At 38.9% G+C, this 27,344-nt stretch overlaps 1 long non-coding RNA gene across 1 annotated transcript in view; it reads left to right on the top strand.

Moving 5' to 3' along the window:
• Positions 1 to 27,344, top strand: part of LOC148107169 (uncharacterized) — a 362,214-nt gene that overhangs the window by 137,012 nt on the left and 197,858 nt on the right. Inside the window, exon 2 of the long non-coding RNA XR_015722973.1 lies at positions 27,069 to 27,153. This is a non-coding gene — a long non-coding RNA (uncharacterized LOC148107169). The remainder of the gene's footprint in view (positions 1 to 27,068; positions 27,154 to 27,344) is intronic.

Genomic DNA, 27,344 nt, shown 5'->3' with positions numbered 1-27,344 from the left:
GGCTCAGTCAGTTGAGTGGCCAACTCCTGATTTTGGCTCAGGTCATAATCTGTGGGTTGTGGGATCAAGCTCTGAGTTGAGCTCTGCACTCAGCATGGAGATTGCTTGAGATTCTTTCTCCCTTTCCTTTTGCCCCTCCCCTACTTGCACTTTGTAAATAAATAAATAAATAAATAAATAAATAAATAAATAAATACATTCTTTAAGAAAAAAAGCAGGCACAATGCCTAGTACATTGTCTAAATTAGTTGATATGGTTTTTAAAATTTATTTTATTATTATTTTGTTTCTACCCTCAGAGGAGACAGGCAGTATTTCTGCCTGTGTTATTAGAGAAAGGCTTACAGAATTGCCATCTCAAATGAGACATAAAAGTTACCAGGAGGAGGAAGGCCAGCTCGCTTTCCAGGGAGAGGGACTAGCATGGACTGTGGCAGTCATGAATGGTGTTAACAATTGAAGAAGTGAAATGCTAGACTGAATAGGGATATGGTGGCTTAACACTGACTATGGCCACCCATATACTCCATGGACAATCTGCCTCTTTCTGGGCTAACTGCTGGGTCCCCATATTTGTTCTTTAATAAAATGGTCATTACTTACGTAGTGCTTACTACATACTAAACACATGACATATTAACTCACTTAGTACTTACAGCACTCCTTTGAGTAGGTACTATTTGAAGATGAGGGAAGTAAGGAAAAGAGGGGTCAGTTAAGGTCCACAGCTAGTAAGTAGAAGAGTCAGGGTTCAAACTCAGACTTCTGGCTCTAGTATATTGCTCTGAATTCCTGTGTTGTGTAGCTTCTAAGTCATAACCAGGTTTTGTGGTCAAAAATAGCGCTGTTCATCAAAATCTCTAGAATTATAAGGAGAAGGATGGTTGTGTAACTTACTTCAGGCAACATAATGTCAGAAGTAATGTCCTTTACTTCCATGTTTCTCATGCTCTCCCCCAACCATACAGAGGATAGTACAGCTACACAGTGGAGCCTCTGTCCACATAAAATGCTGCATTTCTACATGGAGGACAGTTGCCTTGGAAAGATAACTAGGTCCACAAGAATGTGTGAGAAGGAATTAAATTTTGTTTTAGTAGATTTTGGGATTGTTCGTTACTGTAACATTGCCTAACCTCTCCTGACTGATTCAGCTCTCTGTGCCCAGACCCTTATTCCAACATGTGGGCCCCATGTTTGACTTCCTGTGCTAGCTTTTCCTTTCTAATCTTTGTCTCTGACCATTCACCTGGGCTCCCCTTATTCCCTTTTTTGGTAATGTCCCTAATATACCAGTCCATTCCTAGTAACTCCCACACTTACTTGTGCTTGCCAGGCACACTTCCCCAGGAGCTGAAGTTTTGGCTCTGAACTCCCTGTCTGTACATTGACCAACCAGATCTCTGCCTGGCTATATTGCCTAACATTACCCACCTGATCCTGTGATGTATGCAGATAAAGCACTTTTTCCAATGTCTTTGTCCCCTAAAAACTACTATGGTATGTTTCCGGATATTGTGACATTTTCTTGGTAAGCCTCTCTTAGGAGGCATAGTCATTAATTCTCAGCCAAACCTGCCCCTTAGGCCTTCACACCCCTCCTGGATCAGAGCTAGTGCCTGATTCTGGCTTGCCCTGGTACTGTCTCTTATTTATAGTTCCGGATTTCTGATGATCTTCTCAGTTAAAGCCGCTTTACATGTGCCCAGAGTGCCCATTCCAGCAGTTCAGAAACTTCCTGAGTATCCTTTGACCTGTCACGCACTACAGCATCCCTCAGTCCTTTGCATCTTTTCAGTGGTTTTACTGTTTTGCTTCTGCCAAAGATGACAAAATAAGTCAGAATGAATATTTAATACCCCAAATCTGGGAAAGGAACAAAAAGAGAAAGTTTGTATAAACAAGTATAAAATCTTGGCTTTAGTTACCAATAATTATGACAGGCAGAATTCTAAGATGGCCTCCAAGATTCCCACCCCTTGGTGTGCACGCCCTATAGAATCCCTTCTCCTCGGGTATGTGCAGGGAATGTGAGTACGATGAGCTGCCACTATAATGACTATGATACATTTTAAAGCAAAGAGCATTTTGTAGATGTAATTTAGGGTTCCTTATCAGATGACTTTCGGTTAATCAGAGGGGAGGTTTTCAGGGGGTAGCCTGATACAATCAAGTAAGTCCTTAAAAGAGACAGGAACAGCTCCTCTTCTCCTGCTGGCGTGGCAGTAAGCAGAGTCCTCTTATCAGTTGTCCATGGAAGGGGCCATGCAGTTGGGATGTAAGAATGATTTCCAGGTGACAGCCAGACAGGAAATGGGACCTCAGTCCTACACCCACAAGAAACCAAATTCTACCAACAACTTGAGTGATGTTAGAAGGGGGTTCTCAGCTGCAGAGGACACTGCAGCCCTGGCCAATCTCTTTATTTTAGCTTTGCATGATCCCACGTAGAGAACCCAATGAGGCCATGCCTGGGTTTCTGCCCTACAGAAACTATGAGACAATACTTGCTTTTTTTTTTTTAAGTCACTGAACGTTTGGTCATTTGTTATGCAACAAGAGAAAACTAATAGAATAATCAGTTGCTCAAATGGGCAACAGGAGATAACTGATTGGGGACTAGTATAAATGTAAAAGAAAAAGTTTGGTAAATAAAATTTCCTTATGAATGCCTCTAAATTGCTGAAGAGGTAAAGAAAACTTGGATTTTACTCAATGAGAAAATAGTAGTCATAGTGACTCTCTCCAAGAATAATTCATTATAAAATTCCATAACTTTTTAAAAATATTAATTCTGGTATAATTAACATAGAGTATTATATTTGTTTCAGATGTACAAAATAGTGATTCAACAATTCCGTACATTTCTCAGTGCTCATCATGGTAAATGTACTGTTAATCCCCATGATTTATTTCACCCATCCCCCTATCCACCTCCCCTCTGGTAACCATCAGTTCGTTCTCTATAGTTAAAAGAGTCTCTTTTTTGGTTTGTCTCTTTTTTTCTTTGTTTGCTTGCTTGTTTGTTTTGTTTCTTAAATTCCACATATGAATGAAATACTATGGTATTTGTCTTTCTCTGACTGACTTCACTTAATATTATACTCTCTAGTTCTATCTGTGTTATTGGAAATAGTAAGACTTCGTTCCTTCTTATGGCTGAGTAATACTGCATTTTATATATGTGCCATGTCTTCTTTATCCATTTGTCTATTGATGGACACTTGGGCTGTTTCCAATTTGGCTATTGTAGATAATGCTTCAGTAAACATTGGGATGCATGTATCTTTTTGAATTAACATTTTCATATTCTTTGGGTAAATACCCAGTAGCGGAATTACTGGATCATATGGTATTTCTATTTTTAATTTTTTGAGGAACCTCCATACTGATTTCCATGGTGGTTGCACTAGTTTGCAAAGGGTTCATTTTTCTCCACATCCTCACCAACATTGTTTCTTATGTTTTTCATTTTAGCCATTCTGACAGATATGAGGTGTAAACTTACATAACTTTTCATATTTAAAAATTGTTATGTTACTGTCAACAGCTTTATTAAGATAAAAATGACATAAAATCAGCTGAACACGTGTAGAGTGTAGAAGTTTTGACACACGCATGCATCTCTGAAATCATCATGACCATAAAGATTGAGAACATATCCATGACCCTCAAAGTTAAGTCTGACTCCTTTGTAATCCTTTTGTAATCTTGCTCTCCACAGCATGGGACAGCATTGCCAAATGGCCGCTTAAATCAAGAATATTTAAGTTATTTTCAGCTCTTCATTATGAATTTCTCCTTACTATGCACATGTTACAACCACTCTCCTTTATAGATGGACAATTTGGTTCAATATGGAACTGGGGGGGAAATTGAAGAATACCAAAAAAGGAGAGGAAACAAAAAAGACCTTCGTGCCCCGATTTTCAAATAAAGGATTATTAATGGAACATTGTGAATTTTGGTATCTAGAGATGTCAGACAGTAACACACCCTCGTAATGCATTAATCAGGCATATAAGATGCTCCTCCTACCTTTTTCAAGTCCAGAGATTAATCCATCCACAGTTCTTACCTCCTAGCATTCCACATCAATTAGCCTCTCTCTTTTTCTCCTCTGCATTATTTTTGCATCTATTCACCACCTAGAAAATTAATACTGGAGAAGGACAGTTTTGTTCTTGGACTTATATCATTCACTTAGGAAATATTTATTTTCACAACTATCCAAACCTGTTTTACTTCAGGAGTACAAAACAACCCTAAAATAATTTTTTTCAATGAAGTATATAAAACAGGCATTATCACCTTCAGTGTTCAGAGTTTCCAGAAATCAGTTTTACAGTTCTTCAAAGCACTTCTCCTGTATCCCCTCTTCTGATCCTTTAGTACTGCCGTGAAGCAGACAGGCAAGTAGTTTTATTCCCAGTTAAAGATAGAGGAAAACTGAAGGTCAGACAGATTAACTGATTTGCCAGGAGCCAGTCAGGGGATTGCTCAGATTAAAACACAGATCTTCTGGGTCTTTCTCTCACTGGGGACTATTTGTGCTCATTTCTTAGTGCGTATCATTTTAATAAACTGTACCAAATAATTGGTAATATATGACATGTATTTTAGTACTTTACAGTACATCCTGAATGAAGGAATTCCTTAGAAACCATTTCTCCATCTCCGACAAATCAAACTAGCATAGGTTCCTAAAAATAAGAGTTTTGCTAAAAGACTGTTGAAGAAAGAGTCCTGAAATAGTTAAGGGTCAAAATTAAATATCCTGACTTTAGTTCCCTCTTGTGTAGGGAAATACAAAAGCATTGCAGTTGTGCAAGTTCCTGCAGGCAAAGCAAAGGATGGAAGAAGTTCTCTCCATCTGTGTTTATTATGTCAAATACTGTTTAATCTTCACCTTAAGTTCCAATTGCCAGATTTTTTTTGTTGTTGTTAAAAATAATGACAACATGAAAATGGGAGGTAAGGCCCTCTCAGAGTCCTCATTGTCTACAGAATAATTCTGAACAAATCTCTGCTCTGGGCTCCACCTGTCAGCTCCTAAGTGATGGAGAATGGCTCTGTAATTTCCATGTGAATAGGGAAAACCATCTCCCAGATTCACTGTTCAGGGTAACACAAATGAAACTGTTAAAAGACAGATTCACCAGCAGGGGAAAAAAAACAAAAAAACCAACCAAACAAAAGGCAAACAGGAATGTTTATTTCTTGATCAGGCAGTGCCAAGAGTGGGGGGAAAAAAAGATTTTTAAGTCTAAGAAGGAAAAGCTACCATGCTAAAGTGGGTGGTGTGACTCTAAGGCAGCCTTATTGATGTTTCAAGCTCTCATGGACTCTGTGCACTCCATTACTTAGTAGGGGGGTTTCAGCTGGTGGGAAAGTGGTTGGAAGTGAAGGAAGTACATACTGGAGGGCATGTGTTAAGGCAGAAGCCGAAGTCTGAGCTGTCATGGTAGCCTCCCAGGATGGTATCAGGCCAAACGTCCATCTGCTTTGGAACTGTACGGGGATGAAGTGGCTTGGTTTGGGTAACTCATGGTGTTAGTCTTATTAACCTGTAGATATGCCATTTCTTCTTCCTTCCCACCTCCGTTCTTCCCTCCAGCCTCCATACAACTCCACATGGCTCCAGTTTCCCCAGTTCACCCTTATCCTGTGTCCTTCACTTGTCTCACACTAACCACCTTCATGAGACAGGTCTCTGGAGAAAACCTGGAACTGCCGAGAAGTCTTCCTCCCTCTTCCTTGCCCATGCTTCTGTTGAACAGTGACGCATCACAACCCCATTCTAAGTGAGCTCTCTCACTGGTGTCCTCCTCCCCATTCATCCCTGAGGGAAGTCTCTCAACTAACATTCTTCTGGTTGGTCAGAACTTTCTAGCAAGTCTTTATTACCTACAGATGAAAAGCTAGACTTCTTAGTCTGGCCTTCAAATATGTTGAGGGAGACCATCTACCATGGGCTAGGAGGATACCTGCACATCTTTACTGAGTATGTCAGCTGGAAGGCCTAACCCTCCTCTGCCCCTGAGCCACTTCTGTAGCTAGGCACGTGGGCAACTAAGTGGGTCAAAGCAGCTGCATCCTCTGCCCTGAGATCCCTTGCTCCCTGGGGAAATAGGACTGCTTGCTTACTGCTTGCCAGAAAATGTGCTGAGCCTTGAGCTATGGGTACCTCTGTGGCACCACAACCCACTGCATGTGTAGCTGTCATTTGTGTCCTTTGTATCACCCCTTTGGGACAGGGGGACTTTGGGTCAGGGAAAAGCACAACTATGCAGATCCTACTGCTGTTGGCTGCGCTATGAGTAATGAACTGTCTTGTTTGGATCCATCAAACCTTGTCTACTTTTGGCATCTGTGGAGCTTCCGCAAGCCAATGTGCTTGCTTGCTTAATCTGCAGGGTGGGGTTCTTCTCTGTTTTCATAGTCTACAGTTTTCTTTAGTGCTTAATATGTATTTGTTTGATGAATCAATTAATAAATGAATCCTTAGGACTGGCCAAATCAACCTGGGCTCTTTTCACTTAGAAACCTAGTACATACCCATTTCTACTCACACTCTTTGCTTTACTTGAAGTTCTCTTTTCTTGTATTGCGCCTAACCCAAATCCTTCCCTTCCATTAAGAGCCCTCTCTAATGCTACCTCATCCAAGCTTGATGTAATTAATCTCTTCTTCCTTTGACCTTTCAGAGGTGTACATCTAATATGACACTGATTACTTTAAGCATAGTATTATATTTAGGTATTCTCAGTTTTCTTCCAAAACAATACACAGTTGTGGAATACTTAATGTATGCCAGGAACTAAGCTATTTGCAGGAAGCGTTTATCCTCATCAAGGATGAACCAAACATGGTTCCTATCTGCTTTAGCTCTCAATCTGTAACAAAACAGTCCTGCATATAGGAATGAGTTCTCACAGGGGGTAAGACTAAACTGCTGTAACAGTATACCAGGGGCTACAGTGATGTTTCCCTAGATGGAAGCTCTGGGAAAGCTTCAGAAAGGAGGCACCATTTTCTCCTGTTTGTCATTCATGCCCACTCTGTCCATGGGAAAAAAAAAAAAGTCTCTGCTGTGTCATCTTTGAATCCCTCACAATGAGCTAAAATATCCATTTATTTAATTTAGTTAAACAGTTATTTATTTAATATTAAATTTAATTAGCATGCTTATGGAGTACTGATTCATAAAAGGCATTTAGCTAGGGACCAGGGAATATGTACCTTTCCTGTAAAGGTACCCCTGCTTTATGGAAATGCAACCTCATAGCAACTGATGTTGGTAGGGCTGTTTTCAGATGATTCAGGAGTCTTACTGTGATGTGTACCATTTTTAAGATGTACCAGTGCAAATAAAAAATTATTTATTATTCTGAGTTAATATAATATTCAGTGTGATTATACTTTTTTTTTCATAGTTTCTTTATGTGGCATACCTATTCATCCATAAATGCTCAGCTCAAATGACATTGCTTCTGAAAGTCTTCATTTAGGCAGAATAACTCCACTCCCAATAGAATCTTTATTGTATTATAGATTTATTTTTTTAATGTCTTGGTTTCCCCTTTAACAATGAGCTCCTTGAAGGCAAGTATTTTATGTGTTTATTTTACTGGGGCCTACGGAGTTCTTGGCACTTAAAAGGTACCAAATAAATATGTAATGAATTATTCTAAAACATCTTCTTCATCAAGATTTCTGACATCTGATTAAGCAATTGTAGTCAAACACACTCTAAATGTTTTAATCCTATTATGACTAATACATAAATCAGATCAAGGACTTTTAGTTTGAATACATGAAGGACTCTTAAAAGTCAAGGATAAGCAGAAAGAAATTCTAATAAAAAATAGGCAAAGATGTAAACAAACACATCACAAAAGAATATTTATAAATGGGCATTAAATCTTGAAAAGATGGTCAATTTCACCAGTCATCAGGGAAATACAAATAAAACCACAATGAGATACCATTTCATGCTCTTGAGAATGGCTGAAGTGAAAAAGACTGGCAATACCCAGTGTTGGTGAGAGTATAGATCAACTAGAACTGTCAAAACATTGTTGGATGGACTATAAAATGGTACAGCTACTTTTGAAACCATTTTGGCTCTTTTCTTCTAAAGCTACGCATGTAGTACAACTATGCTACAACACAGCAATTCCACCCGTAGGTATTTACCCAAGAGAAATGAAATCCTATGTCCACAGAAAGATAAGGACATAAAAGTTCATGGCGGCTTTAAACTAGAAACAATCCAAGTGTCTATCAACAAGTGAATGAATTAATAAAATGGTGTACATCATATAATGGTATCCCATTCAATGTTTAAAAAGAATGGACTATAGATACATAAAGCAACATGGAGAAAACTCAAGATTATTTTGCTGAATAAAAGAAGTCAGACTAAAAGTAGAACACACATGTATAATTTTACTTACATAAAATCCTAGAAAATGCAAACTTCTCTGTAGTGACAGAATATCCCGGGTGATGGGAACAGAGGTAGTGATGGATTGAAATAGTACACAGGGAAACTTTGGGAAGTGATGGATATTTTTGGTATCTTTATTATGGTGATGTTTTCACAGGTGTATATATATGTAAAACTAATCAAAGTGTGTGTTTTAAATATCTGCAGTTTATTATATGCAAATTATATTAAATTATACATCAAGAAAGCAATAAAAGTAGTAATAATTTCAAAAAATAAATGCCACTGTGTTTCGTAGAAACTGTGTTAGGAATGAAGTTAAGTGTTGAAACACAATCAGAAAAGCAGCATTCAAGACTGCCCCTGATAGTTGTCACTCCCTTTTTCTACCCTGAGTACCATCTATGCACATTGGAGGGGACACGTGCTTCCCACAAATAGCATTTGGAACTCACTGACATCGATGTCATGGCACAAAGAATTGGACTAACTGGGGAAACACAGGGGATTATTTAGGGGACTTTTACTTTCAGTATAGATATTGGGTTGGAATAAAGCCCATCTGAGAAATCTCAGTGGCACGTTTTTCACTGGATTGAATTCCTTACTGATGCTGATGTTAGAGGATGAGACAAGTACTAGTAGTAACATACTCTCTGGCTCTCAGCCTTACACCAGGCTTTTCCATAATGGAAAAATGTTTGGGTTGTAAAGCTGTGTAAGAGTGAGGAGTGATACAGTGGGATTCTGTCCTCCTGAAGCATATGGTCTCTTGGGAAAACATGACATATATACCAAGAAAGACTTGGATTATAAATCATGCACAAGAATCAAGAAAAGACTCACACAGAGAATAGAGAACAGTCTTCTGCTTTCATGGGCGGGTTGGACAAAAGCTTCAGAGTTTGGAATTTGGCATTTGTATCAGAGATGGGAAAGCAGGTTTATACACCTTAAAATTTTTTTAATAAAGTGATATAGCTTTAGGGACACCTGACTGGCTCAGTCAGTAAAGCATGTGACTCTTGATCTCGGGGTTGTGAGTTCGAGCCCCACTTTGGGTATAGAGCTTACTTAAAAATAATTTTTATAAAAGGTATAGCTATGATTGTGGTTATGGATACACTCAGTTTTTATCCTTTGAGGCTGTCTACAGCATGTATTCACACTCTATAGGGAGGAAATGTCTGGATTAAACATATATGTTTTAAAGATTTATTTATTTATTTGTGTGTGTGTGTGTGAGAGAGAGAGAGAGAGCACTCGAGCAGGGGGAGGGATAGAGGGAGAAGGAGAATCCTCAAGACTCCCTGCTGAGCACAGAGGCACACACTGGTCTTAGTCCCAGGACCCTGAGATCACAACCTGAGCCGAAATTGAGTTGGACACTTAACCGACATCCAGAGCCACCTGGATGCCCCAAACATTTTTTAAAAGAAAGAAAATTATTAAAGCTGGGGTATGAATGTTTTGAATAAATGGTGTTGAGAAGGCACATTATGAGTGACTTTACCAAAGTATATGATTTTAAGAGTGTGTGTGCGTTTGTGTATGAGAGAGAGAGAGAGAGATCATTAGAGAGAGGGTGAGAGAGAGATTGAGCTAGCGAGCTCAAGTGTTGGTGTGTATTTAGTCATCTTTCATGGGTGTTTTGGAATATTGGCTATTCTTCCTCTATTTTTATGTGTATTCTTTTACTTAGAATTTCTCTTCAATTTGCCATTAAAGTGGTCCTGGGATGACCCGTGCTAAGTAGAGACAGAAGTCGGCTTACCCACTGACTCCTGCTCCGTGTGCAGAGGAGCTCTGTTTGTCTCAGCTTGTAGCCAGAGCTCTGACAGTGTATCAGTCATCAGCAGGGGCTGCAACAATAAAGGAATTTTAAAAGCCTTGCCATACCATCCAAATTCCTTAAGTGCCATTGAAAGCAAAATTCTGACAAGAAAAATTGTTTTGTTTTGTTTTGTTTTACTTTAATCAACTTGGGAATGATATGACCACTGAATCTGTGAAACGTAGTAAAGAAAAAGGAAAAAGAAGTCTTTGTCTTCTTCATCTGTTCGGAGCAACCTTGTGGCTGCTAAGATAAGGTTTGTTCCAACATTGTGTGTATATATGACATCTTCTTTATCCATTCATCTGTGGGTGGACACTGGGGTTGCTTCTACATCTTGGCTATTGTAAAAAATGCTGCAGTAAACATAGAGGTGCATGTATCTTTTCAAATTAGTGGGGTTTTTCCCCTTTGGTTAAATACCCAGTAGTGGAATTACTGCATTATATGGTATTTCTCTTTTAAATTTTTTGAGGAACCTCCGCACTGTTCTCCACAGTGACTGCACCAGCTTGCATTCCCACCAACAGTGCACTAGTGTACCCTCGTTTCCACATCCCGCCAACACCTGTTGTTTCTTGTGTTGTTGATTTTAGCCATTCTGACAGGTGTGAGGAGATCTCTCATTATGGTTTTGATTTGCATTTCCCTGATGGTTAGTGAGGTTGAGCATTTTTTCATGTGTCTGTTGGCCATCTGCATGTCTTCTTTGGAACATGTATATTCAGGTCCTCTGCCCACTTTTAAATCAGCTTATTTGTTTTTTTGGTATTGAGTTATATAAGTTGAACAACGAAAAAAAGAGACAAATCAAAAATAGATTCTTAAATACAGAGGACATACTGGTGCTTGCCAGAGGGGAGGTGGGTGGGAGGATGGGTGAAATAGATAAGGGAGCTAAGAGACTTATCATGATGAGCACTGAGTAATATGTAGAATTTTTGAAGCATTATTTGTACACCCAAACTAATATAACACTTTAATTGTATTTGAATAAAAAAAAGATTTGTTCCGGGGCGCCTGGGTGGCACAGCGGTTAAGCGTCTGCCTTCGGCTCAGGGCGTGATCCCGGCGTTATGGGATCGAGCCCCACATCAGGCTCCTCCGCTATGAGCCTGCTTCTTCCTCTCCCACTCCCCCTGCTTGTGTTCCCTCTTTCGCTGCCTGTCTCTATCTCTGTCAAATAAATAAATAAAATCTTAAAAAAAAAAAAAAAAGATTTGTTCCAACATAAAATTTGGTTTTGGTAGTGGAAAGAGGGAGAGGAGTGCTTGGCAACAGCGGAGAAAGAGATATTTCATAAAATGCCTTGTGTCTTGGTACCCCTCACTGGTCCTGAGTGATAGGGCAAGTCCATTCTGGAGACAAAATAAATATGTGTTTTTAGGGAGAGAGAATGAGATCTGTGCTGTTAGGAAAGGATAAAAGTATGTAAGTTTGTCTTTTTCCTTTTTGGGATTTTTTTCTTCTTCCAGAATCAGTTCTCAGGTGCACTCACTTCTCTTTGTTTTTTGTTGTTTTCATCTTTCCAAATTTGTTTTCCTCTTGGAGCTCTAAAGTTAGACCCTTTGGTTCAAGTCACAGGTTCACCACTTACTACATAGGTGAGCTTAGGCAAGTTACTTAACCTCTCTGGGTCGCAATTTCCTCATCTCTGAAACGAGAAAAAGGAATAGTAATCATTACAAAGGAATTTGGGGAGAATTTTTTGAGATAGGCCATAAACGTCGATGTAAGCAGCGTTCGTTGCTGGTACATTGGAAGTGGCTGGTAAGTGTCAGCCTTTTATGGTTATTATTTCCCAGCCCCAGATGCCTGCCTCTTCCTCTGCTTTCTACACTACAGGGGCATCCTGAGAATGGTATTCAGCAGCCCATGGCTTAAACAAGGACTTGGGTAAGGCTGGGTCAGAATAATTTTGGGGGAGTCTCTCTCCTCAAATTCAGGTGCTCAGCATACCAGTCTGGTAAGACCAAACCTTTCTCGGCCATCCATTCTTGCAAGTACATTGCCATTGCCCAGGATGGGGAGGAATGGGGGGAAGGGGCATGAAACCAAGGAAGAGAAGGAAGAGGAGGACACGACAAACCCATGCTCTTACTATGTGTTAGCGCTAAATGAAAGCATTCTGAAATTATTAACTAAAATGAGAAGCCGGAGTCTCTGTGAATTATGGATACTGTTATTATAAGCAATATAGTATGAAAACAAAATGTTAAGATAAGTGAGCAAACCTAAGTATGGGAAGGAGATTATAAAAGAGGGGAGGAAATTATACCACAATATCAATAGTGGTTGTCTTTGGGTGAAGGGATTATGAGTGTTATTTTCTCATTATTTTTATTCTATTTTGTACTTTCCAAACTTTTCATATCTATATTTCTGTATAGACACTGTGCATATGTATATATATCTATAGATATATAGATATCTAGCTGTGTATATATATATATATAGATAGATAGATAGATATCTACCTGTCTATGGATAATATCCATATAGGTGTTTATGTCTACATCATGGTACTTTAAGCTATGTCTCTTACAAACTTACAGTTTGAAAGCCTTCATATTCAAAAGAACTAGAATGTGTAATTTTTCCACAACACTTTGATTTTTCTCACGCTTTATGTAAGAACCACATGCCATCTCTGTTTCGAGGAAAAAAAAGCTGAATTCTTAATGGCTCCAAAAATCCTGGTGTGAGAGGAGCAGACCAGCAGGAAGCCACTGCCGTAGAATAACACAAAAATTCATTGAACACTTTGAGCCCTTCCATGTAATTTATCTCATTTGATCTGTAGAATAACCCTCTGAGGAAGGCAACAGGACAAGAGAATTTATGATACTCATTTCAACAAATGGGTTTATCGATTAACTCATTTCTTCATTCATCCAACTAATCTGTAGTAAGTCCTACTATGTGCTGGGAATTTTGGCCAACATAAAGGATTATAATGAGATCACAGGACAGACTTTAATGAACCAGTAAATAAGTGCATGAGATAGTTTGAGATGCTGATAGAAATAAACAAGACTTTAAAATAGGATTGCCCAAGAAGACTTTTTGTGAGGAAGAGACATTTGCGCTGAGACCCAGAGTAGACAAAGGAGCCAGGTTGTGCTTTGCGTTAGAGAAGTGTTGGGGGAAGAGCGAACAGCAAGCATGGAGTCCTGGAGGTTGGAAGGAGCTGGAGCTATTCCAGGAGCAGAAGGGTTGCTGCCATGGCTTGAGACGAGAGAGGTGGGGGAGAAGAAAGGGGTTGAATATTTTCCCCTCCAGGTTTCTAAATGAGTATCTGGATCCTCAGTATCTCCTTGTGTATGGGAATCTTGTAAAAGCTGCTGGAGAAGTAAGACTTTCTTGGTCTTTTAGGAAAGCTGAAGCTTACTACAGAGTATAATAAAGTTGGAAGGCTGATTGGGTGAAGGAGAGAGAGAAGAGCATCAGTCCTTGGTTGTTAGACACATAGACACATGGATGGATGGATGGATGGATGGATGGATGGATGGATGGATGGATGGATAGATAGGGTTCTTACAGACTGAGAAGTAGACAGAGGTTAGTACTTCCAGATGCTGGGGGACACTTGTTTCTTGAGTAGGCTTAGTGAGATGGCATGACCTTCACTGGAAATAATTATATGGTGACCTGTGGAGGCCAACTGCAGGCCATAGGGAAGCATAGCTTCCTCAAAGGTTCTGAATCATGGCCTAGAGAACTCACTTGGACCACTAGACCTGCAGGGACCACTGCCACTGAGACAACAGATCCTCAGAAGTTATTAGCATGAACCAGTGACCACAGGTACCACTGAATCTTTCATTACTGAGAATCACCCCAGGAGTTTGGCCCAGCCCTTGTGGGTTGGGTAGGGGCAGGTGGGAATAATGACTAAAACTGAATGTGGCAGGACTGGGCACAGGGACAAAAATAAGTGATTGGCTAGTTACTCTCTGTGTCCCATCTCTAGATCCACTCTGCTCTTGTCTTCCCTGTTCTGAGCGTGGGAGGCCCACTGCTCTGGTATCTGTCACCCACTTTCTCTCGTCCTCTGATTTCTGCTTGGATTCTGCCATTGGGAGACATCAGCAGATGCAGGAGTGGAATTCAGATACTTGTTGTCTTAGCCCTCTTCCTATGGGCCACTGTGCTGGCAGTGGCTGTGTCCCTGGGGCCATAGCTCCTGCTTATCAGCCCCTCTGTTAGGGTTCCAGCTGTCTCACTGACCTAGTAACATTTTTTTTTTTTTTGCCCTGCCCATTTGGGCTTAGGAGAAAGGTCACAGGCTTTGTGCTATTGTTAAACCCTACATTGCTCTCCCTTGTTCATTTCCTCAACTTGGCTCACACTCTCAAAATAGTCCTTTCATGAAATCCCTTTCAGATGAATTGCTCATAGTGGGCCACCTAGTTCTTGCTTGGGCGTGAATGGACTCAAGTAAATCATAAGGAAAACAAGTGATATTTCTTACAAACTCTTTTGTGCACTAAGATTCATGCCTTCTCACTCAGGATGGGAGTCACTCTTCCATCTTCATTTTAAAGATGGAAAAATGTTTAGTAAGTTGGTCAAGTCACACAGCAGCTTGTGAGTGGCAGAGCTCTGTAATTCAGACTGCATGTCTCATGTTCCTTTTCATATACCAAAACCCCAGAGTTAAACAAAACATAAATCTCCTCATTGTACTATAAATAGAAGGTGCTGTCTAATCAGTAAAGTATATTCTATTTTATCATTCCAAGACCCTTGGCTTCCTCAAGGTCCCTTTTAGTTCACCATTCTAAGCTGATATGCCCTCAAGTTCTTCAAACCTAAAAACAGGAGGCAAAATTGGCTTCCACAAAGAAAACATATTTGTCCCCACAAGAAGAACTTCCAAATCCTGCAGTGTCACGTAGCTCTCTGGTTTTCAACAAGGGTGAACATTTGATGTCCATTGCCACCAAGTCTCATGGTTGCTAGGAGGAAAAATGGACTCAAGTCCCATGGACAGTGTTCAACCTAACTTCTCCAGTTGAATTTTATTTTTCAATACCCATCAGTTAAGCGTCAAAGACAGGCCTGCCATTTCCAATACTAGTTGACCTATTAAAGAAATGGCATGTGAAAAGACATATTTTTGTTTTTGTTTTTCCTTGCGGACAAAATGATTCCAGCAACCGTAACCTGGGCATCCATTGGTCTGAGAGTTATGTGCACACAGTATTTTTAAAGGTGAAGTAACTGGGTTTTGCATTTTGTCTGGGAACATTGCTGCCTATTTAATCCCTACTGCCTTACACCTGACCCTGTCATTCATGTTTTTGAAAGCCATGCCTTCTACAGTCATTTAAGTTGGTGGATGTTGGTCTAAACCAACCCCAAAGAGAAAATATTTTCTCCATTAGCAAATGATCATCTTGGTTGTGCTGGGATTTACTAGCTTTTTCCCCCTGCTATTCTTGGTGCTTGCCTGCAAAAGGCTGGGATTACTTTTTATTTTCATTTAAAGTTTTTATTCAAGTATAATGTACAGGCAAGGATACTGAACAATGATAAATATATAGCCCAAATTTCACAGTGTGAACACATCCATTTAAGCACCACGTTAAGAAGTAGAACATTATCTGTACCCAAGAACCCCCTTAAAATCCTTCCCCAAAGGCAACCACTCTCTTGATATTTATCACCATTGATAGATTTTGCCTGTTTGGGGACACCATATAAACAGAGTCACATAGTATGACTTTTGTGTCTGGTTTCTTTTGCTCGGTATTATATCTGGGAGCTTTATCCGTGTCTTTTAGTGCAGCAAATTCATTTTCATTTCTGCAGAGGATCCCATTATATGATTTTATCAAAACGTATCCATTTTACTGTTGAAGGACATTTGGGTGGTTTCTGTCTTTTTTCTATTACAAACAGTACTGCAGTGCAGATTTTGATAAGCTTTGGGGCACATGCACATGTATTTCTGTGGGTATCTATGTAGTAGTGGAATGGCTGAGTCAAATGGTATGCATATGTTCAGCTTTAGTAGATATTGCTGGTTTTCCAAAGAGTTTACTTAAACCCCCTTGAATAGTATATGAGAGTTACAGTTTCTCAACATTTTTGTCAAGACTCAGTTTTGTTAGTCTTTTTAATTTCAACTTTATATACGTGCATTTGTGTTTTTTTGATGACTGAGGAAGTGCAGTACCTTCTCCTATGTTTATGGGCCATTTGGTTATCCTCTTTAGTGAGGGGCCTGTTCGGTACTTTTCCCACTTTTTTTTTTTTTTTTTTTTTTACTACTGTGTTGTGTATATTCTTTTATCCATTTGTAAAAATTATTTTTTCTAAATGAGTTTTTTATTAATTACAGATGTAGTAAATATCTCTATGAATTAGGGGTGTGCCTTTTCACTATCTAAATGATACAGTTTATTAACACTTTCCATTCTTTTGATTATCTCTTCCTTCTTATAAATTTTCATCCTTTTAGACCTTATAGAATTTTTCTTTTTTTGAACATATCAGAGAGAATGTACCTAATTATATTTGTAAACTGGACTCCCCCGCCCCCAAATAAGCATAAATATAAAACTCATTCCATGGTAGACCTAGGAGCAAGGCCATGGTCAGGACCAAAAAGATCCTGCAGTAGTCCTAATACCAGGCATTTAGTGAACACAGAGTTCTGTTTTGACACCTTTGGGGAAATAATACAAAGCGGGCAGTATTTGATGATATTAAAATAGTTTTGTATTTTGTTTAGATGTTGTAGTTGACTTTTAAAAGATAGAGTCTCTGTCTTCAGAAATACATACTGAAGGGGCCCTGGGTCGCTCAGTCACTTGAGTATCTGACTTGATTTTGGCTCAGATCATGACTTCATGGTCCTGAGATCCAACCCCTCATTGCGCTCTGTGCTCAGCATGGAGACTGCTTGAGATTCTCTCTGTCCCTCTTCCTCTGCCCCTCCCCCAACTCATGTTGAATGAATGAATGAATGAATGAATGAAATAAAATCTTTAAAAAAAGGATGTACTAAGATATTTACAATGAAATTGTATAATATCGGGGGTTTGTTTCAAAATAATCCAGAGCACAGCAATTATGGGACACAGTTGGTAATTGTTGAAGTTGGCAAAATGGGTGAAGGGGATTGGGAGGTACAGGCTTTCAGTTATGGAATGAATAAAGAGATAAAAGGCACAGCATAAGGAATACAGTCAGTGGTATTGTAGTTGTGTTGTGGGGTGACAGATGGCAACTAGGGGTAAACACAGCATAACATTGTTGAATTGTCGAGTCACTGTGCCTCACACCTGAAACTAATGTAACATGATGTGTCAACTATACTCAAAGCTTTTTAGATGTAAAAATATTTTAAAATTGCTGAAGTTGATAATGGGCACAGGAGTGGTTTTTTTATACTTTTGTCCATACTTTTCTAAATGAGAAGTTTAAAAGGGAAAGAGGAAAAGAGTGGGAAGAGGGGAATTGAAGGTTTTGAGTCTAGACAATCCTTTCAGAGAGTTTTGCCATGAAGAAAGGGGAATATAAGGTGTTATCTGGATCAAGGAGGAGATTTGCGTTTCTTTCCTGTATGTTTTCTCCTATGTTAAAGCATGTTTGTAAGGCATTTGGGAATAATCCAGCAGAGAGGGAAAATTGAGAGATCAAAGAAAATTAATTACATGATGTCTTTGTGATAGCAGAAGGAGGTAAAATATTTCAAGGGGAGGAAGAGCTTGGGTGAAGGCTTAGGACAGCAGTGAGTTTGAAGTGTTCTAAGAACAGGCAGCAGACTGAAGGCCTGAAAGGAAATGAATGAAAGGCGTTTGGGTAGCAGGGCCCGATCCTGAAGGGAATAATCATGTTATTTCAAGGAGGAAGAACAAAAGTGGGATTTGCTCACATAATAGCTGATCTTGTAGGGCCTGATGGGCCCTTGTAAGGCGTTTGGGTTTTATTATGCTGGTACTGAGAAGCTGTACGGAGAAGCTTTTCATTAGGGGAGAGAGATGAATGAAGGTAAGCTTGAAAATGATCTGCCATGCTATATGGGAATAGACGTGTGTATGCAAGTGAATGTCTGTGAGCTGTGAAGCATGAGGTCGGCGTGGAGGCAGAAAGAGCAGTTTGGAGACCTTTTCAGTGTTCCAAGTGATAGACATTTGTGGCTTAGACTGAGCTTGTGGAAGGGAAGTATTCGTTCCCTCAGAAAAGATATGTTGAGGTCCTAACCCATAGAATCTGGCTTTGTTTGAAAGTAGGATCATTGCAGATATGATGAGTAAAGATGAGATCATACTGGAGTAGAGTGGGCCCATAGTTCAGTATGACTGATGTCCTTGTAAGAAGACAGCCACATGAAGACTGAAACACACAGGGAGAAAGTCACATAACGGTGGAATTGGAACAATGCATCTGTAAGCCAAGGAATACCAATGATTGTAGGCAACCCACCAGAAGCTGGGAAGTGACAGGGAAGGATTCCTCTGCAGGAATCCCCTCAGAGGGAGCATGGCCTTGATGACACCTTTATTTTGGACTTACAGCTTCCAGAACTGTGAGACAGTGCATGTTTGTTGTCTTAAGGACTCTGGTTTATGTTGCTTTGTTCACAGTTGCTTTAAAAACTAATATGAAGGTGGTAAAAACTGGCCATACATTTTGAAGAAAAAATAATATATAAATAATGTATTATTAATGTATATTATTAATGATCTAATTTATTGGATGTTTTAATTAGTAATTCTATTACTATTACTACTATTATATATTACTATTATATATTATTACATATGTTGATTAATGTACTTACTGAGAAAATTCTAGACATTTATTGAAGAACATGGAAAAAGAACTGAATAAATATTATGTGAAAAGGTTCTATATCATAAAGATGTCAGTGGTTCCCCAATTTAATCTGTATGCTTCAATCTGATAGTCCCAAAATAAATCATAATAGAATTTTTTATGAACTTAACAAAGTAATTGTAGAGTTTATATGAAAAAACAGAGTTCCAAGGGTAATCATGGCAACTTCAGTGAGGAAGAACAAAAGTGGGACTTGCTCACATAACAGCAGATATCAAGAACGTTTCTAAAGCTGTAGGAATTAGATGGGTGGTGTCCTTGAAACAGCATCAGAAACAGTAGACAAATGAATAGATAACTAGCCAAGAAATGAACCTACATAAATATGGAAATTGCTATTTATAGTAATACAATGAGTATTCTACAAATCAGTAAGAATGATTCCCAATAGATGATGCTAGGAGAATATGAGAAGTACCAGTATGTATGATTCTTACCTGGTACCATAGCAAAAAAAAATCCCCAAAAGTGAAAAATACAACACTGAAACAGTGAAGAGAAATAACAGAAAAATGCTTTGCTGCTTAGTGACAGAGAAAGACAATCCAGTTTTAAAACAGTCCAAATTATCCATGTTATTTGTAAAGTCCCATAAATCAGTAAGAAAGTAAAAAGCCAATAAGCACATTTAAACTGTATTTAAAATAATTAGTATCACTAGTAATGAGGAAAACTCAAATTACAACATCAAGATATCATTTTACCCAAGTAAAAATACTTATACCAAATGTTGGTTGAAAAAAATAAGAGAGAGAGAGAGAGAAACTGGAATTCTAAAACACACTTGATCTGGGTTTGGAGTGAAAAGTGGCACAACCACTGCTGAAGATGACTTGGTAATCTCTAGCAAAGTTCAATCTGTGTGCTCATTAGTGACCCAGACGTTCTACTTACCAGTAAACTCTGTACAGTAACCTTTACACACATGCACAGGGAGATATGCATTTGACTGTTCATTGTTTGTGATAGCAAACAATTGGAATGAATCTAAATGCACCCCAAGAGAAGGCTAAATATAACAGTGTTCAGATGAACAATATTCTATAGCAATTTACATGTGCATGAATTAATTTTTGTATCGCAAAAAAGATAGAGCTCAAAAAATTATATTGAAGAAAAAGGTTTTAGAATATGAATCAGTGAATATGAGGTTATTTATGTAAAGTTTAAAAGCACACCAAACAATCCAATGCTTTGATTTTGATCCATACACTCAAGACGGAAGGGCAGTATAACAATGTGTATCAATGTTTAATTTGCAGATTCTTTTTGAGCCAACAATTCTACCTCTAGGAATCCATTCTTAGGAAATAATTAGGCAAGTAGGCAAAGATGTGCAGCTGTTGTAATGTACAAGGTGAGACTCTTCATACATATGAGGTGATATTCCTCATAGAGTATTTTTATTATCGTAAATTTAGAAACAATTAAAATGTCTCCCGGTAGGTGATTGATTAACGAATTTATGATGTATTTACCTAATGGAAAACCCAATCTGTTCTACTGTCATGAGAGTATATTTGTGACATATTGTAAAATGAAAGTAAAATGATTACAGAAAAATACTTAAATATAGGATTCATTTTTCTTTTTTCTAAATGTATCTATTGGGATTATGTGCATAAAAGTTTGGATTTATTTTTAAGTGTACAATGAGATAATGGAATAATGGCTTATAAAATAACTTTCTTTATAAAGTCCCAATATCTTTTGTAATAAGTATACATAATATTTATAATAAAAATTAGAGATAATTTCATTTGAAAATAAGAGAGAACTGAAGACGGGTTTTATTTGAAGATAAAGTATAAGAATTTGAACAGATTCTGAAGACAATGAAGTGACATCATTTGTTCCTAGATAGTGATATATTATCACTTACTGACTTTATGTACAGCTCTCTCTAGGGAAGAGGGAAGGATCTAAAGAATGAACACCTCGAACTGGAGGTCAGTACATACAATAGAGCAGAGCATAACAGGTCTTCCCAACAGGGACAGTACTGTCCGCAACGGGGCAAAAATTGGTTCTTGGTGGGTGAACAAAATCTTAGATACTACAATGGTCTGAAGCTCAGTCCTGTCCAACAAGATAGTATTGCTTGGTTTTTCATTTCTCTTATTAGAGAAAATTAAATATAACTTCAATGTAAGTTATTTTAATTAATGGCATAAAAGTATTTACAGTAACAAAATCTAAATTATTCTTTTGCTCCCTAGGGAGGTGATAATGATATAGACTGAAAAATACCAGAGTAGATAAATTAATTGAGAAGTACTTCATCCCCTCCAAGAGAGTGGTGGAGGAGTAGGACCAGTTTACCTCTCTAGACAGCAATTCTGCTTTTTTATTTCAGTTGTTCTGGATATAAGAACAGCCGAATTTTAGAATTACAGTAGTGTTTGGACACACTAATCCTAGTCACTGTTACTAATTAAGCTCAGTCCAGTTCATGCCTACAGACACATAATAAGATTGCGGAAAAGCTATTAGGACTTACACTTGCCCCACTGAATGGCCTTTCTTGGCCATCCTTACCTTCTTCTGAGTTTTCCCACACCATTTCAAATCCTCACCGTACGTACAACTCGGTACCCCTCTGTCCTCTCAGTAACCACCTCTGCCCCGACCATACACACTGCATACAAATACACACACCCACTCAAACACAAAGGGGGAAAAGGAATGGAGGTTGCAAATAACAGTGATGACAAGTCTTCTTTGTGAATGGGCTCAGGAAAAGATGTACTGTACATGCCAAGGGATTTCACTGAGCTCTTGATGGATGGGAGGGACAATGGAGGGAGGGGCTTGTAAAGGATTTATGGGGGCCAGGATTAAGGGAGCATGTGAGAATGTCGTCACTAAGCTGGCTTGAGGTAAAAGAAACATGTGGAGCACTTGAGTGAGACATTAACTAATGCTTCTGCACAGGTGCAGCTGAATGAAGCCAACACCTTGTATCAGATCCCCTTCGTGTTGTCCAGGATGTCTGTGGGTAAACAAACAGAGGTGGTGCAGACGGGGAGGCCAGGCAGGGGAGGGAAATCATTTCTACATTCCTTGCTCGCTAGGCTTAGAAATGTAGCCTGACTCCATGCCCAGAATTTACCCACCTGCTCGTACCCACCATGTTGACCACAGATGTTCCCAGAAAGGCGGTGGAGTCCAGATCTTCAGTCTTCCTGTCACTTCCCTCTGTTCCCTTTGCTGTACTGTAAATTGCTCTATAACCTTTGGGGTCTGAATCTAGTTATAACTGTGGGGCTGAGAAGAACTCAGTCTGTTCCTGATACTATTTCTTTGAAGGGAAATTCAACTAATACAAAATTATAGAGCAGGGTGTGTTTGAGGGATAACATTTATTATGTGCCTGGTACTTCTATGTGCATTATTGCTGAAATTCTCAAAGCTACTGTATAAAGTAATTTTATTTTCTGGTTTTACAGGTGAGAAAGCGAAGTAACAAAGAGATTAGGAGAATTTCCAGCTCAAGGTTTCAATGATAATTGTCAGAACTAGATTGAAAATCAGTCTGCGTAGAATTCTAGAACCTTAGTTCTACTCCATAGGCTTTTATAAACTGAGTTTCCGGTTATGTCAGTTGGTTACAACTAGTATTTTTGTTTTGATGAAATAGAGAACTAAGTAAAATAGAAAACTTCAGAGTATGCTCCATGAATCCAGGGTGTTTTATCATGAAAGTTTAATGTGTGTGTATCCATGATACATGAAAATCTGTTTCTTATTGAGAGGCATAGGCAAAAGAGTTTGAAGGTTACTACACTATACCCTGCTCTATCCCACCTACCTTTTCCTCATCCCCACTCCCACCTGGAAGCCACAGGGCCTCTAAACTGGGCTGTGGGGCACCTGGGTGGTGTATTTGTTTGAGTGTCCGACTCTTGGTTTCAGCTCAGGTTGTGATCTCAGGGTGGTGAGATCAAGCCCCACTTTGGGCTCTGTGCTCTGTGTGGAGTGTGCTTAAGATTCTCTCTCTCGGAGCGCCTGGGTGGCATAGTCGTTAAGCGTCTGCCTTCGGCTCAGGGCGTGATCCCGGCGTTATGGGATCGAGCCCCACATCAGGCTCCTCCGCTGTGAGCCTGCTTCTTCCTTTCCCACTCCCCCTGCTTGTGTTCCCTCTCTCGCTGGCTGTCTCTATCTCTGTCAAATAAATAAATAAAATCTTTAAAAAAAAATTGTCTCTCTTCCTCTCTCCCTCTCCCCCTCCCCTCCGCCCTCCCCTGCCCTTTTAAAATATAGAAATAAGTCTTTAAAAAAAACCTGGGCCATAAAAATAAGCTCGGTCTCTTTTACTTATTTGAACAGTGTCAAGACAGATGTAAGGGGAACTGAGAAGCCAAGTGAAATTAAGTATACGTGGTAAGACAAGAGAGACTGGTGGCTTCCTTTTGAGTTTTTCCCTGGAACTTGTGTGAAGTTGAGGGCCTATTAGTTTTCTGTCAGTTTCACGTTATTAATGATGCATAGAGCAGGGAAGGAAAGTAAGCAAATGGAAGTGAGTGGCCTAGAAAATACTCCTGGGGTTACTGCCCATTTGCAAGCTGCATGAAGTTGTGATTTTTGAAAATTATTTGCAAGATTGAACTATATTTTACCATCAGGAGGAAGTACAGAAAAGAGACTTAGATAAAAGAAAGCTATAGTACAATTAATTAGCAAAGGTAATTCTAGGACCTTGTCCTGCTGATAATCATGGTTAAGTTCCCTGAATATTTTTCATTACAAAGCAGAGCTCTGAGCATTTAGAATACTGAAACTCCCCAAAAATCAAGTCAACTGGGCAACCATCTCTCTTATAAACAGTAACTTCATTCATTCACACACTACAGGTGAATTTGGCATCTCTGCCTTGTACTGTTGAGAGATACGCAGTCTTTCCTTCTTTGTTTGGTGAAGAAATATCATTGAGCATATACGATTCGTTGCAAGGCACAGTGCTAGGGGCTGTGAAGTACATGTCATAGAATAAATGGTGGAAGAGAATTCAATTAAACAATCTAGTGAATATAAAGGAAGATGATTAAGTGCTAGACAAGAGAGTCTTTTTTTTTTTAAATATTTTATTTATTTATTTATTTGACAGAGATAGAGACAGCCAGCGAGAGAGGGAACACAAGCAGGGGGAGTGAGAGAGGAAGAAGCAGGCTCCTAGTGGAGAAGCCTGATGTGGGACTTGATCCCAGAACGCTGGGATCATGCCCTGAGCCAGAGGCAGACGCTTAACGACTGCACCACCCAGGCGCCCCTAGAGAATCTTTTTTTTTTTTAATCTGCTAAAATAAATGCCACACGAGTAGATCAACTTGAAGAAAGTAACAATTGCCAGTGGTGTGTTTAATTTATCTAAAATTTTGAACAATTTTAGAATTAATAAAAAGTTGTAAAATAGTAGAAAGAGTTCCCATATACACTTCTCCCAGCATCCTCTAATGTGAACACGTTACATAATATTTGTCAAAATAAGAAATTAACACTGATATTGACTATTAACTAAATTACAGCAGGTTTCATAAGGTTTTCAGTTACTGCTTGTGTTCTGTTCCAGGATCCCATCCAGGATACTGTATTTCCTCTGGGATGTGCTTAATTTTGATGTTATTCCTGAAAATTATGATTGATTATTTTTCTAAGTCTAATCATTTTGTAGTGAGCAGAGGGAAGAATATAACAGGTTCCCCCTGCTAGGGTATTTTGCTGGATCACAGCAATCTTGATCAAGATGGAACTCATGTATGATTGTACCAGTCAGCTAAAGAAGCTGATTTTTGAATCTGGATTATATAAAACCATGAACACTTCACTTTTCACCTTCAGTTTGGTCATGAGAAATGTTTTCAGACTTGTCCACAATTATTTGTAGAGAATTACTAAAATTACATATGTGTATAATTGAAGTGGGCCCAACAGCTAATCTAGCTTACTTGTCTCATTTACAGCTGTAGGAACTGAGGCCTAAAGAAATTTAAGTGACTTACTCAGGGTCACTTTGTGAGTTAGTAGCCAATTTGGATTCTACTTTTGGCTTTCTTCCTCTTTTTAGGAGAGGCACACAAATCACTCCTCAAGTCCTATAAAAAAAAACCCCAAAAAACAAAATGCAGTTCTTTTGAGAGAACAGAAAGGAAGAGAGAAGAGTTTAGGAGAAAGAGCATTACGGTATCCTCTTTTATCTCTGTCCCCAAACTTCATACTGTTTTTACCAAACACACTCTCCATTGTGAAGAAGCCTTGTCATCTCTCCATGTGTGGCCTTTGGAGAATACTTACCCTCTTGGGTGGATAATTACCTGTTCTCAACTTTCTACCACATCATTTCAAAGAAGTTGGGCTTCTCAAGTCTGGAATTCCTCAACAGCGACTTCATATCTCACTTACTTTGGGTGGGGGTTGGTGGAGCTCTCTCCTTCTTTTCTATGCTCTTTCTTTCTTCTCAGGTTTTGCTTTTACCTGTGTTGAATTTTAGTTAATATTTTCTTATATTACTAAGAAAACTAAACTGTGGCGAGGTACTTTGGAAGGAATGTCTGTGGAAATCATAAAATGCTTCCTCTTAATCCAGTATGATTAATTTTTCCATAGGAATTTTGAGTCTATTAGGCTTGTTTTTATAGCAGTTACTGAAAAAGGATATCTGTCAGGCATACCTTATATTTATCGTAGATGCCGTTGTTAACGAACTGAAGTCAACATATCGCTTTTCAGTTTTAAAGTGGTGGGTATCAAATGAATAACCAGCAACAAAACTTGTCAGTTGTGTCTGGAAAGCCATTGTTCAACACACACTAAATAAAACACAGTGCTTCACTTTCAAAGAGATGAGAGCTCAGTTTTTAAAAACCCATCACCTAGCCTTACCTAACACAGAAACAAACAAAATAAGGCTGTTCCTTCTCATAGAATATAAAGCTCTTTCAGAAACAGTCAACAGTGGCTTGATGACCAACTAGAAATGTAAAGAGTCATAATTAATTTTGGAGTGGACTATTTAGTGATGTTTAGATGCTTAACTGGAAGGAACATTTACCTTCAAGTCAGAAAGAACTGGATTTAACTACAGGCTCTTCAACTTAATTATCTGTATGACCATGGGTAAACTATTTTGTCCTTTGGGAGAGTCCGTTTCTTCTGCAAATAGTTCTCATGACTAAGGTAAAAGTGAAAACTGAAAATACTGAATTTTTGCCACGTTAGCATTTTGCTGCAGTCCATGAGGCAGAATCCTTTTAAAATCGTGTTTCCTCAAGTTACTAAATGGATAAAAGTCCTACATTGTATATTTAGTTCTAGGCACAACTCAAGACTCTTCTAAGTCTGGTCAGTTCTATGTCACATATATCCAACAAGGCTGTAAACATCTTGAGGTCCTGAGCCATAATATATACATCTTGGGTTTTGTTTCTCCTGTAGCATCTGTTGTACTCCCTACATGGTGAGGAATTAATGGAACTAAGAAACAAATTGAATCTAATTGGTCTTAAAATGGCTAGAGGGAATGTTCGGTGAGGAAACCCTTTATGGAATATAGGCAATGGGGTTAATTATTTGTGTTAGGCAGCATAGTAGCTCCCCACAGATGGCTATATCCTAATTCTCAGAACCTGTACATGTGCTAGTTTAAATGGCAAAAGGGAATTTCAAATATGATTAAGTTGTATGACCTTGAATTATCTGGGTGGGTCTAATCTAATCATATGATTCCATTTAGGACTTCTAACCTATTAAACTGTAGGGCGATAAATTTGTGTTGTTTAAAGCTACAAAGTATGTAATCATTGGGCATAGCAGCAATAGAAAAATACGCTATTTCCTAAGGAGGCTTTTACTTTTAAGGAAAGGAGAAAAGAAAAAGAAGAAAAGAGATATGAGGGACCAGAAATCCTCATGAATATATATTTTTTCTTTCAGTTCTTGGAAATTCAGCAAGGAGTTCCAGTGTCCTACAGTGAGAAGGAGGAACCAGAGATCTGACATCAGCAGAACCTAACAAGAGGTCAGTCTCCTAGTCATGAGGTCAAACTGATGGTCCATATGGGATGAACCCCTCACCTCCATATGACCCTTAGAGGCTGAATGCCTTAGTCGAGCTGAGTCCCAGAGAGAAAAATAGGACAGAGGGTTTGCTTCAATTCTGGTACCATTAATTACCAGCTCTCTGATTTTGGGAAATCCCCCAAACTGCTC

The sequence above is a fragment of the Ursus americanus genome, chromosome 34 (assembly GCF_024610735.1).
Source record: "Ursus americanus isolate L20-20 chromosome 34, mUrsAme1.1.p, whole genome shotgun sequence".
Lineage (NCBI taxonomy): Eukaryota > Metazoa > Chordata > Mammalia > Carnivora > Ursidae > Ursus > Ursus americanus.
This window is presented reverse-complemented; position numbering and strand designations above follow the sequence as displayed.